The 27,602-nt window shown below is 44.8% G+C and overlaps 1 protein-coding gene across 5 annotated transcripts in view; it reads right to left on the reverse strand.

Annotated features, from left to right (window-relative positions):
• Positions 1 to 27,602, reverse strand: part of ZNF423 (zinc finger protein 423) — a 238,302-nt gene that overhangs the window by 115,622 nt on the left and 95,078 nt on the right. Inside the window, exon 1 of one of the 5 annotated variants that reach the window (XM_041126102.1) lies at positions 22,286 to 22,394. The exons of the other annotated variants lie outside the window; for them this stretch is intronic. The gene's annotated coding sequence lies outside the window, so the exon portion shown is untranslated. Of the gene's footprint in view, positions 1 to 22,285; positions 22,395 to 27,602 lie in introns of those variants that run through there. 5 annotated transcript variants of the gene reach the window in all.

Here is a 27,602-nt window from a genome sequence, read left to right on the forward strand (position 1 = left end):
CACCCAATTTAGCAATGTCGAACAATGTATCAACAAAGCTGGCCGGTCACACTAGGTCACATTAAACCAGGGCCATTGAGATACATGGAAAGTCAACACAGTACTATGAGAAGACAATGGAAATCAGCCCAAGAGTTGGACATATGGAGGCAGGCAGCTGAGCCCAGGACAGCCAGCAGAGACAAGGTGAGTGGCAGAAAATGGTGCTTGTCCCGACACGAGAAGCCAGGCTTTTCCAGCCACAGCAGCCACAACAGCGCCCACAGGCCTGGCCCAAGGAAGGGGAGGACTCAGCAGCAGTGAGAGGCACAATTTCTGCAGGAGCCAGGACAGCCAGCTGCCTGCCCTGGGCAGCAGAAATCACCCACGGATCCAGCTATGAAATATAAGCAGCCCCTCAAAACCACCCCACCGGCTACTCGCAGTGCAAACTGGGGGCTGACGCATCCATGGGTGTGCGGACAGGGCTGGGGGGGTAAGGGGAGGGGGGTAAGGAGAGGGGTGCAAGGGGTAAGCCGCCTTCTTCTGCTCCTGAGGCAGGACAGAGCGCGGCTGTTTCAGCTCTGGAAAACAATTTTTCTAACTTTTGGATGCCGTTCTGCTCTAAGGAAACATTTTGTTTATATCCAAACTGGGAGTCTATAATGTAATACTTGGCTATTGGATTCAGCAGCTCTGTTTTACTCATTTTTGGTTCACCCTCTCCCCCCACCAGCCCTTCTTTATTTTCCTCCTTCTTTCTCTTTTTACCTTTCCAACCCCTCTCCCTTGATTCTCTGGGGAGAACAAATCACTTTGGGAGCTTTAACGGACTGACAAGAACAGAAATTTAATCAGGGTGTGCATGCACGGGCCGGGCACATCAGAAGCAACCGCGGTGCAATCCATTTGGGCTGCCCCACCTGTGACCCCGGCCGGGCCGGGCATCCCCCTCTCCACAGGGACGAGATGGAGTGAGGTCCTTCGTGCTCACGCGGGACCTTGGTGTTGCCTGCTTCAGGAGGAGAGGACTGCCAGATGCTGACAAGCCAAGAGCGGTTATTTCAGGAGACTTTTTTTAATATAGAAACAGCTGACACAAAATGCATCTCACTGGGGAGGGAAACCATGCTCCCAGAAGTAAAAGACCACTAAAAAGCCTCTCTTTTCCAAGAGAAATCTAAAACAGTTTCGGGCCAGATATCACTTAGGTTTTTCATTTCCATTTTAGGAGACTTGCACTGTGTCCTTTCAGTCTTGCCCCATCCGTAGAGAATATTAAGGGGCTGCTGTAGCCTAAAAGGGGCAGATGCGGGCAGATTAAGAGATGGTGCAAAGTGCTTTCAGAAAGTAGACACAACCTCGGAGAAAATCCGTCTCAGACAAAACAGCCACTGGTGGGGAAGCCGTGCTTAAGCCCCCCTGCTAGCAGCACCCTTTGCTGCGAAACATCTCCCGACGCCCCGTTCCCAGCCCTGGGGCAACAGGGGCATGCGGTTCAACTGCTGCCTGGGAAAAGACATTGAAAAGGGGAGGGCACAAACTGATTCAAAGAAGCTTTTGTACAGAAAACGGAAAACACTGTATGCGACAACATGACTCCTTTCCCTTTGTACACCATTTGCTGTTACAGACTACATTTGCGAAGTATAGCTTTCAATATAGCATAGCCAAAAGCAACCTAACAGCATAATTTTCTTCCTGGGTACTTTACTTCCAAATTCTTCTACGAACAATGAATTGGAGATTTGGAAAAAATAAGAAAACAAAGAACCCTCTTCTTCCCATATGCTTGTAAACCTGGGTAAACTTACCAGAGACCATCTTTTAAACAACCGACATGATTTACCCTTGTTTGTGGTGCAGGCACTCGCTACTGCCAGTAAATCTAAATGGCACACAGGGAGTGATACCTGACACTCTGCAAACTCACTACTACAAAAAACTTGCTCAGCTGAAGGTATTTGTAGCATTTTTCTTTCACCATTGCCTGTATTTTCACTTTTGCACTTTTATATGGCATCTCTACTCAATGAAGCTACAGTATATGTGTGACACTTACTTAAAGCTTGCTTTTCTGTGCAGTTGGATGGCATAAAAAGGACCATGAAACTATGGCTTTTAAAATAGGTTTTGTGACTGATAGTGCAGATTAAGAGAGCTATAAGAGACAAATACTGAGGACAAATATCAGTTATTTCCAAAAACCGAAAGTATTTTCTAGCATGAATCAAAACCAACCTCTAACCCAAGATATCCAAAGAGAAAAATCTCTATCCTTGCACATACTCAGCATTGCCATTTCAAACTGCACTGTGCTCCTTACTAATCATCTCCAAATGATCCAAACGCTTTCCAGGATCCTATTCTATGACAAGCCATTTTCTAACAGAAATCAGTAATTTTAAAAGTTACCACACGTTATTGGCTTCTCTCCTTCCCCTCCACTTACGTTTTCCATCTTGTTTCTTTCTACCATTTCTCCATGTCCTCCCAAAGCCAAATTATTAGACTGCAAATGGGGGGCAGGTCCAGACACCCAAGGGGAGAGCCAAGATCTTCTCTCCTGGGGAAACTATCATAGTGAACTCAATGACTATCTCTGATGTTTACTGGTACCAGGGAATAATATTTCCCTTGGGCACTTTCTGGATAGAGTCTACCACCTGGGTTAAGTCATTATTACAATCAAGCAGAAAAAAAAAGGGGAGAGAGAGAAAAAATGAAAAAACACTACAGCAAGCATCATTAAAGCTCATCAAAAGTGCATTAGAGAACACCTGATAATATACTCCCAACATTAATGATCCTTATGATATACCATATTAATGCAGATGTTATCTGAATTCATGGGAACAAAATTTTCCGTTCACACGTTTCCCTAAAATAGGTGTTGGGGAAAAGCCTCTCTCAAAATTATTAGTTGCCAGCATTTTTTTCTGTCTCTGAAACAAATAAATAAAATAACGCCTCTGAACCTGTATGTGTTGCTGACCACAAATCTCAGGCAAGTACTCTGACTTCAGGATGCTTGTTGGCATTCACTGGCAACATGTTACAGTTAAAATGGACAACGATAAGCCAATATTAATAAAAAGGTTGTGGTTGTGTTGGCTTAAATTGGACTATTATTGCTACTAAGATCAATTTTACTGGCAGCCTTAACTCTCCAATGCTGGGCAGCAATTTCCCTTGCAATTTTTCCCCCTTCACGTTATGAGGGAGACGCATGAATGCCACAGAATTGATAGTGCGACTCTGTTATAAGGTGCTAAGTGCCAGGTTATAGCAAGAACAGCTCAGTTGTCTGAAGAGCCTAATACTTCAACCAATAACTGAAATGGAGGTCAAAAAATTAATTCTAGGCACTGCTTAAGTCCTATGTTCCTCCTTTACGGAGACTGCAAATCATGTCAAGTTCTGCAGAAATAGGTTTTGTGGGGGTATTAGAGGGTGAATTACTGTCATCTAGGTGCTAGTGCTTAGTAAAGCAAGGACTATCAAACCCATTTTGCCAAAATCCAGCGTGAACTGCTGCTCTCAAAGAAAGAAGGTCACCCAACCAAGAACACTTCATAACAAAAGCAACGAAACAAAACAAAAAACCTCCAAAACACACGTCCATTATTACAAAGGAGTGTTTTAGAAATACACCAGTCACCCCTAAAAACTATTCTCTTACTGCTATTTGAAAGCTGAAGAGAAATCTTTTTCCTAAACAAGGAGCTGATAAGGTTTGCCGCATCTCAGAATTACTTCTAGAAATACGGGAAGCAGGAATTATTTTTAGTGCAGCTGAGAGGCCAGGCATATTTCAGGCAATCTCCCAGAGCCTGCTTCTATACCATGTGGGACATAAACCCACAAACTATGAAAGAACCCAAATCAGTATTGTTTTCTCAAGTGACATCCATTATCCCTCATCTGAGAAAATTAACACGTGTATCCAGAAGCTCAATAAACTAAGCTCAGAGCTAAAAGTCTAGGATTAACTCTTTCTGTGTCACAATAAATGCCATCTTTTAAGTCAGCAAACTGCTAATATATTCTATTTTATATGCAGTGTTTCTGCCATTTAAAGCAAACAGGGGCATCAAAATACATTTACGCTCAAGCATAGTTTCAAAATGTTACAGTACACAGGGTAATCAAGAATTTCCAAATTCCAAACAGCTACAGAGACATAAAAATGGAGATACGGAATGGCCATTAGACCAACACATGCTGGTTTGGGTAGCATTAGGAAGAGTGTCACAAAATGAATAAAAACCAGCTTTTGTGCAAAGTCTCTTATTTTTTGACATCTGAGTTAGCCACTGTATCTAGCCGTAAAATGCTATGAACGTTAAATATAGGCAACCTTTGTTGCTCTGCCAGCTTATTTCTACATCAGATGATCACATTTGAAGATTTCTATTTCAGGCAAGTGTTCAGCACTTTTTTTCATCTTCCCGATCTGCAAAAAGATAGGATATTCAGTAGATCGGATGTATTTTTTTGTCTTCTTTTTGCTCAGATTAATAAATTGGGCAGTCCCTGAATCTGAATAGTACTTATTCTGAAGAGTTAAGCACAAATACTTAGAACGATTGATAAAGCTGAATTTCCTACTAAGTACACAGAAAACTCCAGGCAGGTATTAATTCCAGACTGGGTTTTACTACACTGCACACATGGCCCCACACTGAGACATGCTAGCATACATTACTAGGTATCCAGAACAAAAGCAAGGAAGGCTTTTCTTGACCCACCAAGTGTATTGTACTTGTTTCCAAATAGTGCTCTGGGATGGCTAACTTAGGAGAGCAGTGAAGAGTGAGCCACAGTTTGTGACATTAACATATGAACAGTCAGGCAACTTTCTGCAGTCCGCGTGTTACTCCTCCCAGCATGGCAGAAACGGATCTTGTATCTGGTGGCATGCCCTTCTCAGGGACATTTTGCTAACTAGCTACCCAGCAAGAGTGCAGGAAACACAATGTCTGCAGAACAGTGAATTCTGAAGCAGGGATAATAATAATAATCTGATCATTACCCCAGTGCTTTAAAAATTGGATCCCCTGGCGAGAAGCCAAAATAAAACATCAAAGGGGGCCTCCACAAGCCGGGCTCAGAATCAACATTCGGGTGAGAGCCCATCATCTACTTACCCTGACAGCAGGCAAGAAAAGTTGGAGACATCTGCTTGGAGGCCAGGGGTCAGGCTGGTTGGGGCCCGCACAGCACAGCACAGGATGGAAATGTGTGTATGTATTGGGTGTACGTGTCCAGGCTTTGGTAGCAGGGGGACTGTGGGGGGGGGGCTTCTGTGAGAAGAGGTCAGGGGCTGCCCTGTGCTGGACACAGCCGGCTCCACAGCAGACTCACCGCTGACTGACCGTCACTGGACTGACCATTATCCCCCCAACTCCCAGCCCTCCTGTGGCACAAATTAAAATTAATTTTCCCCAAGTTGAGTCTGTTTTGCCCATGACAGTAATTGCTAAGCAATCTTTATCTCAACTCACGAGCTGTTTCATCCTATTTTCTCTGCCTGTCCTGGGGGGGGGGGGGGGGGGGGGGGGGGGGGGGGGGGGGGGATGAGAGAGCAGCTGGGTGGGCGTCTGGCAGCCATCCAAGGTTAACCCACCACAGTGTAGCAGACTACAAAAGCCTCCCCAAAATAAGAAAGACTAAGCAATACCTGAATCTGTACCTGTGTGTTTGTGGGCCTGAATTTATTACTTGCCTAAGAGTATGTATTCCATTAAAAGTATTTCTACTGGTAATGTGGAATGCAAGGACTTGCAAACAGTATACTACTGAACTCCCAAACTGGATGCTCTGGTCACCACCATGAAGCTCTCAAGGTCACTGCTGCCCATGCACACTAGTTAGATATGCACGTTTTCTTGGCTGTGTTGGGGTTTACCTGTGCTGGGGGGTGACTGAGATGGGTGGGCTTTTTCATGGAAGAAAGGAGCAGCAACTTGCTCCACAGATAGCTTAGAAAGAAAAAACAGTACATCAGCAAATGTGCCACATGAAACACTACCCAGACTGATTCAAAGACAGGTTTCTGTGTGTGCTGAAGCATGGGGGCCAAAAAGCAAGAAGGCTTTTAAGTTGCTGCAACTTTTAGAAATCAAAAATCCATCAATGAAAGAGAAACCTCCATACTTTTTTTCCTATAAAAGAACTTTGATTTCTTGGAAAAATCAATAAGAGTTGATTACTGAAAATGGCAACGTGAACATAAACACCCTTCAGGCATCTCTCAAGTACCTCTGCAAATCACACAGCAGTGCTAGGCACATGCCACTGCTGCTAATTGCATCTCTCCCATACAACAGATGAGCTTTCTGAAGTTGCAGTGGATGAAGAAACTACCAGGCTGAAAAGAGTGCATTCGCTAAACAGTGCTGTTCACACCAAGCTCATGGCCCGGCTGAGGATGTCACAGAGAAGCTGCTTTCAAATCCTGGTCACGGGGATTACTTCAGCAGTGAGATAGATGAGGCAAGCAGTATCTGTGGTGCCACAGAGCATCCAGTGATCTGAAGCGTTTTTGATAGTCTATTGAAGGAGACCTGCTCTTCTGTAAAGCTGTGACAGGATGCTCAACAGGAAAACATGTATTCAAGACATTTGGAGAAGTCAAAGTGTCAGCAGTCCCATCACACGGACCCACACACTCATACATGAGGCCTTGTGATGTCCCTGTCTAATATATCAGTATGTATTCTTGTGCTAATCTCAGCCTAAAACCCTGTTGCAAGGTCTCCATGAAGATGCTGAAGTTAATTAAAGACTATCCATGATTTCTCATACATCTCTATTATATCACTCCACAGCAGCACTTTGTCTGCTTCCTTCTTCCTTCTTCACAAAAAGATAAAGCAGCCTCCATAAAATAAAGGACTAATTCAACTCTTCAAATCAAAGCAGAAGTGCGGACTTTTTTTGAATTGGATGGTGTGCCTAGCCTTCTTAGTGTGACCAATGAACACCTAAGTGAATTGAGCTTTTTCTTTGCCCACAGAGGGGAAAGATAAATGTTTTGACATGAAGCATTTGCCAGACACTCTGCAAAACAGCCTTCAAAATGGTACTTGTAACTATTTTCCAACTTCCAGCAAGGGAGGGGAGGGGATAGGATCACCAACTCTATCATGTGACCAAGGCAACAAACATGCCTAGTAGAAGTTGACCTTTTTTTAATCAAGGACCCACTTGCTTTTGAACTCTGAATGGAAGATATTTAGTTTGCAGAGACCCACATCCAGTCTCCTAGAAGGATGTGACAGAGCCTCGTGGATGTCTGGCGTGATCAAAAGGAAACATGGCAATAATATGTCCACTCACAAATTATTACAGCCTCTTCCCAATGCGAGTATGTGTAGGAGATGCCACGTTCTACCCATCCATATGGTTCAACTGGGGAACGCTTTTACCAACACACGGCCCCTTGAAAGTGAAGGTTTTCTTTTGATTTTTTAATCACAATTGCTTGTTATTCTTAATTACTTGTTACTTCCATTACAGTATGAAGCTTAACCTGACTTCTGCTGGGACAATACAAGTCATGAAGGAGGTTTCCTTTTTGATAATAGGGAAAACTTTGCTTGTAAGTAGGGAGGGGGACCAGGGCCACGTTACAATCCACGCCAGCAGAATTAGCTCTTGGGAGCAGCACAGATCGTTGTGTCCCTTCTTGATATTGATATCTGTCTTTGTCAAATCCTTCACGACTAAGCAGCATGTAAATAAACTACAGAGAAGGGGTAGGACAGTACAGTGCAGCTATCTGATAAAGAAAAACTAAGAAACTATCTTTTCCCATGGACTTCTTAAAACAAGGTCTTAGAAAAAGATATATTGAGTCTTACGGGCAGAAACAGGTGCTCAATGGCCCACAATAAGGATATTTAACTTCTTTTGTGAATCCAAACCAAACATTTTCAAACATAATAGTTTCAGCAGACACATGAAAAAAAAGGCCAATTGAAATTTTCTTAACGGTTGTTCTGTTAAGTCAGACATTTTGTTTATCATAATGCCGCATCTACGAGTTAATGCAAGCCATAACCCTGAAGGAAGCCATCCATTTCACATTAGCTATATCCTCCCCATCTTGTCCATAGGCTTTTTTACTATGAAACAGCAACATCAAGAAACAGCTCTGTACTTCCTCACAGTTGCACCCCACTAACACAAGGATTTACTGCTGCACTGAGGGAGCCATATGGAGTCATAGTGCTCTTCTTTCCCGTCCCCTTTTCCTATTAAAGCTGAAACATTTAACGGGCAGTTCCCCTTAAGACACACATGCATCTACAAACATCTGGCAACTCAAGAGCCAGCGGCTTTCGGTATGTTCTATAATTTCTCAGGTTTAACCTGTGATTCAGCTTGGATCCAGGCTGTCAGTGATTTCCAGAAGTAAGAGCTACAGCACTCGCCCAACAACATTTTCATCTGTGCAGACAAGCTGTCTGCAGTTGTAAACAGGAGTATAACTGTGCTCAAGCATATTTCTAGGCATTAGAAAGCACAAGCCCAAAGAGGCGGCTCCGCACTCTCTGTTTATTAGAACATACCCTGTCACTCTGTCGGGAATATGTCTTATGATGGGCCATAATCCACTTAATATCTTCTGACAAAGTCTATCAGACTTTAACAACTTTGATTCCAGAAGTTCAATGGCAACAGGGAGGAAAATTCGTAGAGGGAAAGCGAGTTCCACAAAAATCCCCCTTTAAGAACCTGTGCGCCCTGTGTTAGCAGACATGATCATCACTTATTTGTACCTATCAGCTTTGATGATAATTGCAACCCACTTGACACTTCTGTTGAAAGGCAGTATTACCAACAAGAAATCTGATAAATATTCAACAAAATCCAACCTCAATAATTCTATTTATCTTGAAGTCACTATCTCTAAAACTGTTTCAAAATATTTGTGTGTTAAAGAGAGAGGGAGGGGGATGAGGGAACCCTGGTTCTTAAACCAGAATGACTGAATCACTGCATTAATGAACACAACTTTTTTTATTTTTCAAGTTCAGTGAAAGAATGCCATCTATGCAAAATTTTGATCCCACATTACAAAATAATTACATGATAATTACATGAGCATTAAGATGTCTACCCCCCGAGTAAAGCCACTGCACCCAACCGCTAACTAAGGCAGGCCTGGAATGTTTCAGCTTATTAAGGAGAAATCCAGCATTGAGCAAAACCTCCAGCTGAAGCAGATTTCCACTCTTTTACTCCTCTGATTTCTAATTAATAATTAAAACATGTTCCTTTCTTTGGAAACCCAATTAGACTTGCGCATCAGCCTGAAAACAAACTTTTTTTAGTAGCTAAGCTACTTCTCATGGTTTAATGGGGCAGCAGGAGTGTTTTCTACACAGCTCCACTGACACAATTCATTTATTTCTTTCCATTCTACAATGGATTTTGTAATCCATCCCCAACAATATAAACATTACATTTGCACAGCTAATTAGGATGTTGGCAGTGTGAATTAGTGACCCTCTGATTTCTTCCAGTCAGGGCTGCCCCTGCTGCCTGCAGTACTTAGGATTCACGATTAGGCAATTATATTTTCAGCATCTTTTTTCCACTCCAATGCTACCTCTTTGCTCACGTTCAGTATGACTGTATGCACCAAACGAAGAGTTGTGTTGTTTATTTTGGGGTGGGGAGCAGGGGAAGGAAGGGAGGGAGGTAAGGAAGCAAAGCGTGTCCCATTCAATCCTTTTCCCTTTCAACCTCTGCTAACTCGACATCAGAGAATGATGGAGGGTCTGGGAGACTGCAAATTATCTCCATAAATGTTTTAAAGAAGTGATTATGCAGAGTGGGTAGGAGATATATTCTGACCGAGAATGAAGCAAAGGGAAAGAGGGACAAAATAAATAAATCCTGTCCCCGGGTGCAGCGGGCTGATACTGAACCTCCACGCAGGGCTGCGGTCACCGAGCTGTCCCCAGCCACAGGACAATGACAAATTGGAGAGAATTCAGAAGAGGGCAACAGAAGTGATTAATGGGCTGGATGGACTGATTTATGAGGAAAGGTTAAAAGGTCTAATTATATGTATCTTTGTTAAAGAACAGCTAAGGAGGGTGCAGGAACTGCTTACAAGGGGTTCACGTACGGTAAACACCCTCAACGCATTCCACGGAGCACGTTGGGAAGGGCGGGAGGAGATCAGAAAACAAAATTTTACGCTAGACACCAAGAAGACATCTGCAATAAACGTTAGAAAAGAGCTGTTTCCAACGGGAAGGACTAGAAACCTCATCATTCGAGAGCGGTAATGGACAAAACATTAAGAAAATACACTGCAGGGGATAATGTCTGTTTTAATGTTGATGCTTGTTTAACTCACTGACTAATGTACACTGTGGAGGCATAGCATCTTTGTTAAAGCACAATATATATCTCTGAGTTCTCCTCCGCTGTGAGAAGTTCTCCATTAAAATCACTTATTATTAAAGGCACGGCAAACATTTTGGGCCAAGTACGTGCCACCCCGTAACAGCTCCCAATCCACAGCTGAGGAATCCAGCAGATCCAAGAGTACCAGTGAGGGCAAAATTAAATCTCTCCATTCTCAAATGTTCTCAAATGTTAACCCAGTGGTTTCAAAGTTCTGTAATCAAAACAAACAAAACCCACCCCCCCCCAACCTAGACCACTTTGCAGAATAAAACCGTTCTCTATTTTCTTCTTTAAATATGGAATCACTTTTATGTCCTAGGAAATCAAGTGTTTAAGAGCAAATTAACCTTGGCATTTGTGTGACTGAAGCACAAAAATAAATCAAGAGAACTAAACTGTTAGAAGTAATGAACCCAATACTCTTACTTGTACCCAAGTAAATTAGGAATACTGCCATTGAATTCAGCCAATGGAAATACACTGAAGTAGAACTGGTATAAATTAGCAGAGGACCAAGCCAAACATAACCAGAGTGACACATTTCCAGGCCATGTGCAGAGCTCAGCCCAGGGAAAATAATTTACAGTCAGCTCATGGAGACAGGAAGCAATGATGGCAGGCACAACAGCTCCATAGCTGCTGTAGCGCTAGCAAGCAAAGCTGGAAAATCCAGGCGCTGCTGGTCCTCTCCGCAAATCGCAACAGAAACCAGTCTAGACTGTAGCACTATTGGCAAATCATTGTTTGAAGAGTAATTCCACCTCCAATTTTGCACTGCCACTGTTCACAAATATAGCTATACATACTGCCTGTAGAGACGTGAAACGTTTCAACTTGTACAGCGATCTGTCCATCATCTTTCCCATGCATGAGACTACACACAGCCTCAAGCTAGCACAGCTGGACCTCCAGGTGCCAGATTAGGAGAAACCGAAAAGGTCTTTTTCCAAGAAAAATACAACACTCCTTCCCCCAACCCCTGCTCACGTGCATGGGTGAGAACTAAGCAGGCTTGAGGGGCTTTATTTATTCCCTGCTATATGACCATTAAGCTCTACTGTACAGATCTGATTCTGCCAAATTCTGTCACTTAACATTTTGGATGTAAATTATAAAAAGAGATCAGGGAAAAAAAATACAGTAGAAAACAGATGCTCTAGACTACAGTGGGGTGGTTTTGTTGTTTTTGTTTTTGTTTTTTTTTCAAAACTACCATTTCCTTTACAGTTTCATTTATTTATTTGGTAAGCAGAGGAACGTGACAACATATTCACTGCCATAAAAAAAGAAGACAATGGTTTTCCCAAGCTCTGCCATTTTAATCCATTCCCTTCCTCACTGAAGAGACAAAACCCCTCCCTTTGACAAACTAGACTCCCCCGCTAGACAAGGAGCAGTATACAACAGTCAATAACACACCAGCAGCACCATACGGAGGCTCCGTGTTCTGCTAATGCTCTCCCGAGTGCACTGGAGAGGTAAGGAAGTGAATAGCTTTGTGCCTCAGTTTCCCCATCCATGAAATAAGAAACATAATACTAAACTGCTTTGCAGTTTGTTTAAAATGTTACTGTGAAATTAAACAGCCTTGACAAGCGAGTATTTCAAGGTGAGTTTTCAACTGATACCACTAACATTCAACTGAACTTTGAGTTCAACTTCTCAACTGACACCACTCAAAAGATTTATACAAAACCTTTACATATCCATGAAACGGAGCCCTCTTGTGTAGTTTACAGTACATTAAATCACTATACATCAGCACCAGTTTCATGGCTCTTAGGACAGTCTGCAGAAAGCACTGAGCAGAAAACTCTGATAAAAATCTGAAACTAAAACAACCTCAGCCCTACTGCAACTATCAAATCGCAAGATCTACGTATTACAGCAACGTCACTGATCTGTCTTGAACTGACCAAAGTTTCTAGTTCAGGAGAGAAGGTAACGAGTACCAAGAGTCTCTCATGAAACTTTTGAATGTCATTTTAATTTGAGATTTGACAAGGCCCAATAACACTTGTTATTTTCAGCTTTAGCTAGTCAGTGGGTCTGTCACTAGTTCACCGCAACAGAAACTCAATGATGCATTAACACTTTTCGTTACTGAATTCAAAACAGTTTCTCTTTTATCAAGGCATCAGCCATGTTGCCTTGTTAACCCAGCTTGCCAGAACAAGTGAGTCTCGTCACAAAAATCTTAGCCCCAGAAAGAGTTAAAAAAAAAAATCTTTGAATTTGTCTTTGGTTCTCATTTTATGTGTTTATTTCCAGAGCATTTCCAAATTATATTTAACAGACTAGTGTATCTAAATCTTTTTAGCCACATGTATCACTCACCAACATGATTTTATTACAACGGATATGTTATTAAAGCTTAACCTTGCACTCGGTCACTAATCAAAAACAATTCAAGCAAGCAAATCAAGTGTTCCAACTTAACTAAAATCTCCTCCCTTTAAGTAACAAATAAAGCCTGGCTGGCTTGCAGGGAAACTTCCATGTATCAGCATACCCACTGCTCACTCAAATCAGGCACATTTCTTAAGTCTAAATTTAGCTGCTTGCATTTCTTCAGAACTTTAATTCCTGAATCTTGCGTTGACCCTACTGAGACTGTTGAAGTGCCAGATCTTAAGGCTGCAGTCATATCAAGATTCATTTATGGCAAATGTAAGAAGCACAGTTGCTGTAACACAGGCACGCAGTTAGGAACAAACACACGAGCAAAATCATCAGGCATTCGGAGCTGAGATTCATCTTCCAGTAATGCTGGCAATGCTGTATCTCACATATGTGCTAGTGCTATCAGTAGTACATTAAGCTACTTAACCAGTGGAAGAGAAAATGATAAAATCTTACATACATCTAGGAAGGTTGATTTCATTGAGACACCACTTAGGTTTTCAAATCCCTCCTTCAGCAGAAGCCGAATCAATCACTGAGTGCTCATTTTTGGACAGTATGAGACCGTGCCTTCACTTGAAAAATACGAGTTCCTAAAACACTGCTGTGCCAGTGAAATGCCTCAGCAGCGGGGACACCTGTGTCCTCTCCACACTGGAATCTGCTGCCGAGTTACGGCAGGTAGACAGGCTTCACCGGTGGATAACCAGTCGTCATCATCCTGGCAAAGGCAAGCGCGGTGCAAGCGCCACCAGTTTTCACCACTTCTCCTTGTGACAGAAGACGGAACAACTTCTTTTTCGTAAATGCAAGTTTAAAATTTATATTATAACACCGAATCCACCAAAGCTGCCAAGAGACATTGAACTCATGGGATCTGTGAAAGTTTTTCACACCTGTGTTTTTCTCCTGTGCCTAATATTATGGGAGGCATTTTGGAGGATTTTACAATGCAAGTTTCAATGAGACACTTACAGTCTCCCTCAGGCAAATTGTCACAGCTGCAGAGGTCTGCTACCCAGCTGCCAATCAAGGCAGGCAGGGAGTATGTGCAGTGAAATCACAAAAAAGGCAGGCTTCATTAGACTGCTGAAACCTAACTAGAGGCTATCTGGGTGTGCTCGAGCCCTTAAAACAAGGTTGCTTTAGAAAGAGAAATTTTTTTCTTTCCTTTCCAACTCAAGAAAAGGCTCTAGTACTCATCGAGGAATGTGTTGGTGCCAACTTTCCCCTTTCCAATTTCAATGTTTGTTTTGCTCTGTCTAAAAAAAGAAATTACATCGCCCTATAAGCTTTTATTATTAGATTAGCTGATATAGCTGGAAAAAGTGGACAAGATTACAGGTTCCATGTCCCTTTGCCAGATCTCAGAAGTGTGTCTACTTTTTCCAACTCTAGAAGCTGCTCCAGTAAAATGTTATTTCCCTCTACAACCTTTCCTTCCTTTATTTTCCTTAGAGCACCACAGCTGGTATTGAAGATGAACTATACTGGAAGAACTGGAAGAGAATTTTTCCTCCTTCACTCCTAACTCAGAAATATTCTGAGGGAACCGACTGAATTGAAAAAAGAGCGAGCAAGATCTGCAGACAAGGACAAACACACAGAAGTTCAGCCCAAATGATAATCAAGTGGGAAATTTAAAAGCACACGGAAACAAGTGGCATATTGTAAGCCATTTAGCAAAGTTAATTATAGGTATTCACTACATCTGGTCTTGGCCCCTATTCAGCAAAGTATTTAAGCATGTGCCCAGGTTTAAGCAAGTGTGGGCTGAGAAGTCTACGTGTCCAGTCATGTGCTGAAGTTAGGCATCTGCTGAAGTACTTTGCTGATGCAGGACCTTAACATATAATAAGAATCTCCCTGAAAGTTATCTAATAAACAGCTGTTATTTTAAGAACTACGCAAGCATAACACACATTTTATGTCCCTAAAAGAGCTGGTGTCATGAGGGTATAAATCCACATCTAAAATTGTTTCAGACATCGAGGTGTGTATGCATATGTATTTTGTGAATGAAAATAAAAAGGCAGGCATTAAACCAAAGCATACTCAAGACACATCAAGCTGCATACTATCCTCTGTCCGTTGCCACACGTAACCTTTGCTATCCTCACTGCTTCTTTGTTATTTCTTATTGATAATTTGTCGTATTTTGCGTCAAGCGAATTCTCCCAGGAAAACAGGGGCAATGTTCCGTTTGGTGGGGGTTTTTTAAACTTGCGCCCGTTTAGATCCACTTCTGAACGTGGAAAATAGTGACAAAATGTTCAAACACGAACGTTTAAGCGGCTGAGCGGCAGACCTTTAATTTTCTGAATTTCCAGATAGTCACAAATCCTGCCAAAAGAAAAGGCACCGGGGAAAGCTTGAGCCCCCCCCCCGCTTCACGGCACTCAGAGTTAAACTGGGGGCGGGTGCCTCGAGTCCTGAAGTTTGAAAATTCTGGGCTACCTCTTTGCAATTCCAGGCGTATTTCCCGAGCGAATTGTGCTGCGACGGCTGAACCTCGCAAATGTCACCGGGCCCCGCTCGGGCAGGGCGCAGGCGGCAGCCGCGGAGCCATTGTTGCCGGGGCCCGGAGGGAGGAGGCGCCGCCAAGGCAGATGGGGACCGCGCTAATGCGGCGCTTCCCCAGGGCAGCCCCCCGGCGCGGCGGCCTCCCCCCGGGCTGCCGCCCTCCCCCCGGGGACGCCCCCGGGACGGGGCTCTGCCAGCACCACCTGCCTCCCTGGGGCTGTGCCGGGGGGGCCGCCCCGGGAGGCACGGCGCCGGGGTGCCGCCGCCTGTGCCAGCCCGGACAGCCCCGGCAGGGGGGTGCCCGCCGCCCCCCGGTGGCGCGGCAGAGGGGCTCCTCCACGTGCCGCCTCAGGTGGTCTGGCACGGGGGCGCGACAACCCCCAGGACCCGGGGAGCCGGGGGGGCCGCGGGTGCCGGCCTCCCTGGCTGGCTGAGCCCGAGCCCCGAGCGCAGCTCCTCCGTTCGCACGTCCTGCGGCGAAGGTGCAGCGCGGGGAGACGGAACGGGCTTCTGGGATTTCAAGACAACAGCAAGAACCTCCAGCCCCCCTCTCCTGCTAATGTTACTAATAACCTCCATATTGTCATCTATCCTACCTGAGCTAACAGTTTATAAACCGCCACCCGCAGCTTGTCCCTTATAGTTTATTAACATACACTAATAAACAGTATGCTTCGCTCCCACTGTGCTGCCAAGTGAAGCCAGTCAGAATAACTGCATTAGCTTTACTGTTCTTTCTCAGCACATTTTTCCCACATGGGAACAATTAGGGCAAACTCCCTCCAGATTATATTTAGAGATCCATCATATTTGCAGGAAAATAATAATAATAATCTTTTTTGCAAATGCATCTGTAGGCATCCACAGAAGATTAACCTGACTGACGTTACCAAAAGTGATAGGCCCTCGGCAGTTCCCCTGCATGGAAAGGGTTAATGCTCCCCAGGCTCCGACTTACACCTATTATGCTCAAGTTTAAAAATAAGATGTGAAAGATGCATTATGTAAGGCCAGTACTGCTATCCTGCCCATCTCCTATTTTGGAATTAAAGATCATCATCGCTCACATCAAAGGGGCTGGGTGAGAATAAAAGAAAAGGCAGGAACAATGAAAATAGCTACCCGACACGAACCAGATCAAAGGACCAGGCACAGAAAATGAGGAGCTAGGGGGTCCTTTAATTACTGTCCACATCCTCCAAGTCATGTGGTGAAAAAGAAGGGAAAAAAGTTTTGAAGGCCACTGGGTTTTGTCTTGCTGTGGCTCCTGTTTCCACAGTCTGTGCCAGTTCCCTACAAACTGCTCCGCTTTTCATTTTTTTTCATTTTATTAAAGTCAAATAGGACTCCTGGACTCCAAAACTCCTCCCTTATGCCAGGAGGAGGAGAGGTAAGGAGGGGTAAGAGGGGCAGTAGTGGAGATAGTCTATAGCAATTGCCTGAAACAATTTCAGGAGGACTGCTCCAGGCAGCGCCCCGGGAGCTGCTTTGGGAAGGAGAGATCTGGCTACCTGAGGCTAGTCTTTATTTGCAGGCCTCCCGGGTTGAGAAAACTTCAAATTCACATAGGGCACTGCTCCATGGGGCAGCAGATCAAACCTGGCTACTAGCTGTTTGAGCTCAGCAGCAGAAAAAAGGATTGCTCTGGGACTGAGCGTAAGTAGAAGCATGATTAAACTTCAAACATATCCCCCCCCCCTTTTTTTATACAGAGCAGACAGTTATGGCTAATATTTCAATATGGACTTTAAAAATACACTGCAAATAACTTACTCCAGCATGCTGGCTGTGGGTTTACAAATAATAAAAAATTAAACTAGCTGTATTATTGCAATGAAGTCAAACGTTCAGGTTTACCTTTCATGAATCATTAAGGGAATGTTATTTAAAAGGATGTCTTTTTATTTAACTCAGCCATCGAGATTAAAATTTGGATGTTTGACCACTGACTCGAGCGATACATCGTAGCATTTACTTCCTTCTATTTATGTTTCAAATGCAGTGCCTTTCTCCCTAATTACTCTTGACGTATGTTTATTTTTAAAAGACAGTATAAAAAATAAGTGGCATAAGGAAATAATAGGACAATGATTTAAAAAATCATGTGCAAGAAGCTGACGAAACTTTCTAGGAAATAATAGTGCTTTGTCACTTTGAAAAATATTTTGGAAAAGAATGGCTTCAGGATGTTCCCAAGAAATTGTATTTGCTAATATAGATGCTAGCAGTGGACACAGACAGAAGTTGCTGAAGAGGAAAATGTATTCCTGTCTCAGGTCAGTTTGCTTGGATTTATGCTGTATGCCAAACTAGAGCATGAAAAGCATTCAAACAGAATTTTATAGACTTTGAAGAAGGCAGCTAATGTCACCAAGACAACATCTAGAAAAGGGGAACACAGGATACAAAGGCATCCTTCTTCCCATCCTATTTACAGCTTGGAAACTCCTTAGACAAGCAGTAAGGATGATCTTCTAAGAGGCAATTTAGCCTCCAAACTCCAGTGAGTGCCAAGTTACTTCATCTTCTTTCTGACGAAAGTTGCCTCCATCGTTTCCTGCTCTTGGACACTAACACGCAGTGAACAGCCATTCTCAGGAGGACAGCTGAGGACTAAATTAAGCAAATATAGACTACAAAGCTGCTTTCCAAAGTGGGCATCATGCCTAGGCTCTACATCTAAGCGGTATGCTAGGTACGTGTACCAAGTTCCAGTTAGCTGTCTTGCAAACATCCGCATTGGGAACCTTGCCCAAGCAAACCTTCAAAGCTACCGTAGCTCTGGTGGAATAAGCACAGGAGCGGTGGGACTGGGACATTTGCCTCCTTGTTACAGGTCTCAAAGTATCACATTATCCATTTAGATAGCCTTTTGATTGAGAGAGCTTCCCTTTTGGGCTTAGCCCCAAATGCTAAGAACAGATGAGATGGTTTAAGAAAGTCTCCAGGTAAAACATGAAAAGGATGCTTAACATCCAGCTTCTGACGAATAGCTGCACTCAGGGAGCCACAAGGGCTAGGGAAATAAACACGGTCAATTAAATGAACTGATTGAAAAGAAATCAGAGATCACTCCGGGGAAAATCTGAGATGCAGTCATACAGCCACCGCAATCTTTTTGGAAGGTGGTAAATGGGGCAAAAGCCAGGAAGAACTGGAGTGCCTTACTCATTTGGCAAAAGGTGGCTGCCATAAGGAAGGAAACAAACTTTAAAGGAAATAAAATACAAAGACAAATCCATGATGGGTTCAAAACGAGGCTCAACCAGCTCATTCAAAGCCTCTTGAAACCTCAGCACTGAGTAGAGAATTGTAGTGGGGGAAGTACAGTAAAGGCTCTTCAGCAAATGTTCTGTCCTTTCCGTAGACTGTCCCATGAAATGCACTGATAGATGCTGAGTAATCTTCCAAAACACTCCAAGATGAATTAAGAAGAAGTAATTAATTGGAGTGCAAACTAATAGGGATGGTGCAGAACAAGACTCATGTTTTTATCTCATCAGAAAAACACCTACATGCTCATTCAGGGGAGCGAGCTATTTTCTAATAGTTCAGCTATTTTTGATGCATTTGTTCAAAAGACCTCAGGAATATAGCAGGATCACCAAACAGGACTGCCAGAAGTAAAGATCTACATGGGAGAGCTACCGCCGCTTTGTGTCTTTGAAAGTAGATGCTGGGGCTGCCCAAGCAGCAGTGTGCTTTGTCTGGGCTCTGAGCTCAACGTCATACATAACTGAAGAAGGCTAAGCATGAACGGAAAGCACGGCTTCTCCCCTAGATAAGTAGTCTGGAAAGGCCATAAATGTGAAAGCAGGCTGTTGAGACAATGCCAGCATATCTAAAAATCAAAACTAATGAGCTCAAGCTGCCGTCACTAGGAGCATGTGTGCCTTTTCCTGTCTCAGTTTCTGGAAACCCATGGGCATTGCTGCAAAGGGAGAGAAGTCCTAAAGTGGTCTCTGACTTTAACTCAAGAGAAGGGTGTCTTGCAGAGCTAATCGAGTAATTTACCCAGGGAACTCAAGCAACATTTGCTGTTGGTATTGTGGAATTCTGATTTTGACTGTGGAAGTCAATCACCTGGTTAATTCTCATTTAACTTTGCTAGAACAGAGCACTGCTCATTAAGCCCTTTCAAACTGCACCAGAAACAAAACTCAAACTTCACATCCCGCCTCAGATTTCTTTTTTGTGAGAAGGATCAATCACAGAATAATTTAGTCTGGAAGGGATGTATGGAGGTCACCTCTATATAAACCGCTCCTCAAAGCTATTTTGATGCTACCACAAGAAAGTCACAGGGCGTATTGGAGAAAATGTAATCACTTTTTTTTTTTTTTTTTTTTTTTTTTTTTTGCGGATGCTTTACAAGAAAAATGACTCTAACAGACTAGTTCCTGGAAGCCCATCTAACACTGGGCAGAGAAGATACTACCTCGCCATGCTTCCCAGAAGCAGGACATTTGCTTCCCAAGTCCATTTCTATGACAGTGTCTCAGGGAGGTAATAAGGCAGCTGTCCATGTTGGAAAAGAAAGCAGAGCAGTGCTCAGTGGTTCAAAGAACTGCCTGGCTAAAAGCACAGAAAAGTAAAATAAAGTAGATATATTTCTTCCTTCTACTAAGGTTCTGATTTTTTAAGTGTGGAAGATATCCTCTGCTGAAGTTACTCATTTCACTTTACACTTCTTATTTCTTCTCCTGAGTCAACAGTCTTAGCCTTTGTGTTTCACTTCTTAGTTGCTGCTTCTGGACCCACTCTACCTTTTATCACTGTTTTCCCCTTCTTCCCTCCCCACGCTGTTTCGACATTTCTCATCTTCCTCTTGCCAGTTACCATTCTGTCTCACATCCTCTGTCCCTACCTCCAGTCCTGTTATTCTAACCTTTCTCTGGCATACAATCCATCAGCCTCCCTGATTTCAAGACCATGCTCACCCTCTTTCCATCTTCTCTACTTTTCTGTCATCTCCATGGTCAGATCATATAAGTCTATTCCTCCCTGAAGTCATTCACACACCTTGCCAACTGCTTAGTCTACCAGCTCTGTGAATCCAAGACCAAGAACAATGTGGGGCTATAAAAGCAATATGAAAGAGAGGGTGAATGCTTGGCAATCAGTTGAGAGACTGTTCCCAACATAATGAAGATCGAGGCAAAAAAAAAGAAACTTTGTCAAAATTACAAGAAGATCTGGGTGAATTTAATGCATATTCCAAGATTAGGAAATTAAAGATTACATCCTTCAGAAAGGCACTATTGCTCAGTCAACACTCCTTCAACCCAGCCTTAATAGAGTCGAAAGAACAACTTCACAACTCTCCTGCACACTTGCATACAACTAAAAGCTAACTCTGACGCTTCTTAATTGTAATATGCACTGCTAGAATACAGTATTTATGTACACATGGCTATCTCAAACATAAATTAGCTGATGCCTTACTGAACTTGCCCTCTCATGCTGATATGAGATACATACTTATACTGATAATTTTTGCATAATGATTTTTGCTCAAAACCTTTAAATTTTTCAATTCTAAAGCATTTTTAAAGACTCATGTGAGGTTCCTAATGCAACTATAAACCTGATGAAATCTGCAACCAATCTGACCATTTCCCTTTGAGTTTAACTTGGATATATTCCTGCATGCTTCCACAGCACCAACTTAAAATAACCTGGTGAATTTCCTCCTTATTCTCCGAGGCAGATATAAAGTTCTGGCTGTGACTTGAGTGAAACTCTGAGAATTATACAGCAAGAACAACCCTAATTTCAGAGTATTCACCTGAAGACCACGCTATACCTTAGTGACACTTTTGCATGGTAATAGGTACAACCCACACCCAGGAACGGAAGGAGACCTGGGCTGCAAGGCCACACAGGCCTGCAACAAAGCAGGGAAAAAGAAATGTCCCAGGAAAAGCAGGAGTTGCTCCACTCATAAATGTCCCAAGTTCCTACCAGAAATCATTTTGGTGGTGCTTCCCTCTCCATTTTTCCCTTTTCTGCTCCCTCCCATGCTGATTATTTCCCCTCCATCCACTGCCACCTCCCAAGCAGCTGCTACCCTCTTACTACTCTCCTACCTTCACTGCTACAGGAATTCACCTAGCTTTTCCCCTAGTGTGCTCTTTATCTGCTGCTGTCCACTTAAAAGCTAGGATGTGGCAAAACAAGTATACAAGTCTGTTTCCCAGTGAACTACTCTCTTCTTTAAGATATCTTAACATACAGCCATCTGTTTCAAGGGAGAAATCCTCCTTTATCCACTATCCTACCCAACAGAGCTTGCTCAGGGAAAGGCAAAGAAATGGGAATCCAGACAAAAGTCACTTTTTAAACAAACCTTAAGACTTTGTTCATCAGCTGATGCTCCACTTGAAGCTCAAAAGGAAGAGACGCTACACTGATGTCCCTACTTGAAATGTTTTTCAGTGGTGGCCTGTGGGCAACAGCTTGTTCCTGCTTCAGGGGACTTCAGGAAAAGCACCTGCCACAGACCCATGGGACAGCCGGAGCGGCAGGGTGGGATAACCTCACCGCTGCATGGACACCCCACGAGCGCACAAACTGAACACGTGAAGTTGGGCCTACGCTCCCCCGGGGCGAGTAACCCCTCAGGAGGGCCGTTCAGGCCGCCCAGGGCACTTGCTTTAATTTAGTCGGTATAATTCCCCCGCTCTCTGCAGCCCGGCTGATGAAAATCACCCCGTTTGCAGGAAAGAGGAAAACGCAAGCAGAGAGCAAGTGCTGCCTGCTGCTTCCTGAGTCGAGAGAAACCTTCCGCCTCCGTCAGCCCCAGCTCCGGCACGCGAGCCCGGCGGCGGGCAGGCTGCCTGCAGTCACCCCAAGCACAGGCCCCACGGCGCAGCGCGGACACGGGGCAGGCAAGGACAGGGACACAGGAGCCGTCCCCCCACCACTGCCTCGCACCGGCGCTCACCCCAGTATCTGCCAGCTGCCCCGGCGACCGCAGCCTTCCTCTCTCCTCAGAGGTACCGTCCCCCGCTGTGCCCTCCGCACGCTGCCTGCCCGCCTCCCCGCTCCCCGCCACAGCCGCCGCATCGCCCCGCCTGCGCCTCGCTCTCCGCCCCGGCCTCTTCCCTCGGGGCCCCGGGCCCGCACCCCCACCACCCCCTTCCCCACACCCCTGGGCCGCCCGCTGCGGCCCCCGTGGCCCCCCTCTGCCCCACAGAAACACGCGTGGGTCAGGAGAGCGGGTCCCACCTCAGCGTGGGGAGCGCGGTGTGACCGTCCTGCCGTCGCGGCTCTGCTGTGGCTGCGTGCGGTCTGAGGCGCGATCCCGCGCCTCGCACACCCGAGGCCCACGCCGGAGGTGAGGTGGCGCAGGAAAACCTACAGTCACCACCGTGCCTTCACCTGGGACTGCGCGGCCAGTGGGGGCTTTTTGTTTCGGTTTTAAGTTAAAACCTGCCCCTTTTTATTTCAGGAGTGTGTTCGTGAGAGGCCTGCTCCTCCAGCTGCCTGGGACTGCCAGCTCTCAGTGTCCTACAGACTGACCCACACCCCAAAATTCAGCATCGCCCCTTAGCACAGGAGCCATTTTTAAAATCTGCTTCCAGTAGAAACAGATTTTGTCCCTTCCCTACGCTCCTCCCGGGCAGGGCTGGCAGCTCGGAGGGTGCTTGACGCCAGCGGCCGCGGCTCTGCCTCCCGCGGCGCGGCCCTGGCAGCGGCCCCGCTGTCAGCAACGTGCCTTAGCCTGGAGGAGCATGAAGGCAGGCAGGCGGTGTGTGAGTGCACGTTATCTCCATGAATTTTACTCACTTTTCTCTATCCAAAGGACTTCGCAGTGCTTTTCGCTTCGGCACTTGTTTTCCACATTGCTGTCAGCACTTCTGAGGCCAACAGGCTGAAAGCACTGGCCAGACTTGACAAGGCCGGAGCAGGATGAAATGGGCGCTCCTGAGCACTGCGCTAGTAAGACATCTGACTGCCCAGGGGCAGTTCATCAGTTGTCTTTAAAGCAGAGAACGCCAGTGCCACTCATATCAGTCATGTCAGTCATATCGCAGCGGCCAAAGAGACCAGACCTCGTTACGTTTGTGGGTTTAATTATACCGGTACCTGGAACGTCAAAGAGGGCAGGTTGGCAGCCGTAACCCAGTAGAATCTCAAGCCTACAAGGAGAAAGCAAAAGTATCTTCTTTCCACACGAGGACCCTCTAATCTGAAGCACATCCCTGCCTAAGTTGATCAGCAATGGCTGTGTTGGCATTAGGCCAGTTTTTACATGGTGCCTTCAAGAAAGCCTTCTTTCTTCACAGCTGACTTGCCCTTTTCATAACCAATGGTCATGACAAGGCAGATTACCAGCTCTTACGGCAGAGGAGACCCATTAGTCTGTTTGATAGGATATCAGCTGTGATTCACAACGACAATGCTCAGGGCTTCAGGATACCCTTCTCCTGCCCAAACAGCCAGCAAACGCTCCACCGTTTCAGTAGTTGAGGAAAAATCCCATGAACTTCAGCCCACGGACAAAGAAATCTTCTGTTGCCACTCTGGGGAAAACATGACAGAGCTCCAGTGAAAACCCCAGCCTCTTCATGATAAAAAAAACCACAGTGTCTTACCTCAATAAGGCCCATTCATTTCACCAGCACAACCACACATGCGCTTGTTCCAGGATGGGAACCAACAAAATCACAGCAAAAGTGGGTTGTGGTAATCCCTGGTTAATATTTATTTCCCAGGTTAGGGTTTGGTTTTTTTTCCTACCCAACGTTTGATTCCTAGTCCTCTGACACTACAATACTGCTTGCCTGCCCACCCTACACAGTGTCTATATGGGAAGAAGAATACACTGTTAGCGCTTGCAAGGTTCATTTAAGATATACAATACCCTCAATACAGTCTGTTAATTCTTAGAGAATGATTTTTTAAATGGGCAAAGAAATGCCCTCCACTAGAGAAAGAAAAATCTAACATGTGAAAAAATGCCAGTTTAGGTCTATGGTGTCATGGTCCACAGGGGAGGCTTTTCCCCCCTCAATACTAATTACCTACGAGGCAGGATACAGTACTATACGTTAAGCACAATGTCTGATCAAGCAGAAGACTTTTTTAAACGGTTTACTAGTTATTAGGTATCCTGCACTCTACATGCTGTGCTGACATAAGATTTTACTGCTTGTGGATGCAAATGCCAAAGACCAAAAAATATAGAAGGTTTTATTTACTTAAAGCACACAAACTACTACTGCTCCTGTACACTAGGTTGGGGGAATCCCCTTAAAAAGTGGAAAAAAATTCTGGCTGACGGTTTGCTAGTGAAAAAGATCCAAACTGGCTAAAATAAACCTGAAAAGTAACTGATATAAAATACCAATGGCATGAATCTGTTTTCCTCTACACACATCTTGTGCTAGGGGGTATGAGGTTGCGGTGGGGAGCAGGAGAGGAAGAAGAGCTGCAGAAATGCCCAATGCGCGTACACCGCGCACCGCAGTCCCCAGACGATCCCCTTCTCGGGTGTCACGATCTGCTGGCTTTGTGGGCAAAATTGACTTCTCGTCCCCACTAGCCAGCAAGCACACAGCCCGGCGACCTGACAAAGCCATTGATTTTCCTCATCCTTAACAGCACGCTCCGCTGAGCTCGAAGCCGTGTGCTTGTAACTTTAAGGGGGGTGCGTTTTATTTAATTGTGCCTTGTCTTGGCCTGAATTTCCCCCAAAAAGCTGAAGAGGGCATGTGCTTATTATCTTTTAGTGCAGCATGTGCTCAGTGCAACCTGAGCTCTTTGGATACTTCGGTCTGAAAATTAGAAAAAAAATTAATTGCGAGGAAAAACAAGGCTGCTCTGCGACTTTGATTCAATCAATTACCATTATCTTCCAGTGCAGCCCTCCCTCCCGCCCCCGGACCAGTTGTGTTTAACTTTCTTTGCCAGTCGCCACGGCCCCGCAGCGCGCTGGCGATGCGGCGCTGGCGGCTGGCTCCCGCGCGGGGCCCTTATCAGGCGCTCCCAGTCAGCGCTGGCCCCGCACAGCTGTCAGGGACCCCCTCCGTCCCCCGCGTTATCTGCCGCCGCAGGCCTCGGCCGGGCGAGGAGGGGGCTCGCGGCCGCCCCCGGCCTCCCCGCAGCCCCCCGGCCGGGCAGGGCTCTGCCGCCGGCCGCCCCGCTCCCACCGAGCCTCCTCCGGCGAGCCCGAACCGTCTGAAGAGAGGCAGGAACAAAACCGCAAATTTAGATTAATAAAGCATTTGTTGATTCTACAGAAACTTAGCAGGCCCCTAAGAAATCCACCAGAGACCTGTGCAGCTCCAGTAATTTTCTGTTATATTATCTTTCTTGTAAAATACTTCCCCAGACAGAGCCCCCAAAGGGGCTCAAATATCACTGTGACTAACCGAAATCAATGTGCACTCACCTATTGACATTTTTACATAGTTTTTGGATTTAGTATCCGGCCCAAAACACAATCAAATCTTCTGCCAAGGAAATAACAGGCACTTAGCTAGTCAGCTATTAGTGTTACAAAGGAAAAAATGTGGGCACCCAAGGGAGATGGGAGAGACGGCATTGACGTCAGGGGTAATTGGGTGTCTGAGAGAAATTGCCAACGGCTGGCCAAAACCCCCAGAGGCCCACACAAAGCCGAGCTGCAACTCTAATAAAGGAAAGTAAATTCTAGAAAGGGTCTTTGCTGCAATGAAGCCTAGCAGGAACCAAAAATATCTCCCACATACACAAACACACACACATACACACAAATAAAAAATACAAGAAACGTTTAGGATCTCTCTTTCGCACATCTGGTTTAGGCTAAAGTGCTTTTTACTTTTTTTCCAGGACCACATGGATTTTTATGTTGTACCGTATGTTCACCATCTATTTTTATAAACAGAATTCAGGGCTTTAAAGAAACTTATTTTTAATCGTGTGGCTTTAAACTACAATCTCTCTGTCACCCACTCTGGCACCGTTAGAAACGGTTTGGTCTTTTCTTTAGAAAACCCTGAACTTTCCACAGAGAATGACAAGTACAGCAGAGCCATTGCGATGGCCATGGTTAAGGAGCTGTCCGACTGGTAAAACCATATTTTCACGTATAAAACCGCTCTGTCACCTGTGTTCTATCTATATTTTTCAGCGCCAGCACTCCCCTCACACGCACGCTCCACTCACATGCGAGACCTGAGGGAAGAGACTTCAGATCAGACACCCTGGGCAGAGTTTAGCAAGGACTCGAAGGCTGTCGCCTCTTCTTTCCACTCGTCCAGATCCTTGCCATACAAATATAGACCTGCTGTTCTCCTAATACACCACCAGAGATGAAGAATAAAGCGTATTTGACCAGTTCTTACTAAGACCAATCTATCTTCATCCCCCTTCTCCTCCCCCAGAACTTCCATTATACTCCTCCCATAGTAAGACTCAAACATCTCGTCACTAATTGCATTGTAAAATTCAGATTGGTGCTTTCCAGGATGATAAACTGGTTTATATCTTCTATATAAAACACAAAAATGCCTTTTTAATAAGTGATTCAGAGTTTAAGCAAAGTTTCAAGAATAACAAGATGATCAAGATCTTAACAGGTTCAAATCTTCTATTACACATACTTGAGCTGCCTCCACCCAACCAAAAAGCAGAGAGGAGGTAAAATCACAGTTTAGAAAGAGGCTAAGGCACAAACAAAATGGCCAAACACACAAAGCACAAAGGGCTCCTTAGGCACCGCAGCACCCATGGTGTAAAGAAGTCTTTAAAAATACATATACAAAATAGGGCTAAGTTTGCAAAATCAAGTGCTTGATCATAAAATTGCATTGCAGAGAACAAGATGATTATTACTCTCAGAGAAGGAAGAGGGGCATTAACACAAAAAGCTCACTAAGAAATATAATTACAAAAAACCCTCTACACAAAAACCAGATGCACACCGCAACCTTGGGATGTAAAGACAAAATTTCTTCATCTCTTCCTGGTGAGCCTAAGTCTTGCAGATGATGTCATTCGTATGGAAGAGGGTCTGGAAAGGTCCCTTCCACGGTTGTACTGCGCAGGGGGCAGCGGGGCAAACTGGGGAGTGGTGGGAGAGCGTCTCCACTACCTGCAACATTTCGTAATGGCAAATCTACAAGCGTCACTCAGGCCTCTAAGTGTTAGATAGGAGCATCACGCATTCTTCCCTCTTCGCTTTCTACAGTGCTTGCAGTTCAGCAGAGAAAGGGGAATTAAAACCATTGGACTGAGGCTGTAATATCATGGCCCTGACAGCACCAACAGAA

The sequence above is a fragment of the Aquila chrysaetos genome, chromosome 9 (assembly GCF_900496995.4).
Source record: "Aquila chrysaetos chrysaetos chromosome 9, bAquChr1.4, whole genome shotgun sequence".
NCBI classification, from domain to species: Eukaryota; Metazoa; Chordata; class Aves; order Accipitriformes; family Accipitridae; genus Aquila; species Aquila chrysaetos.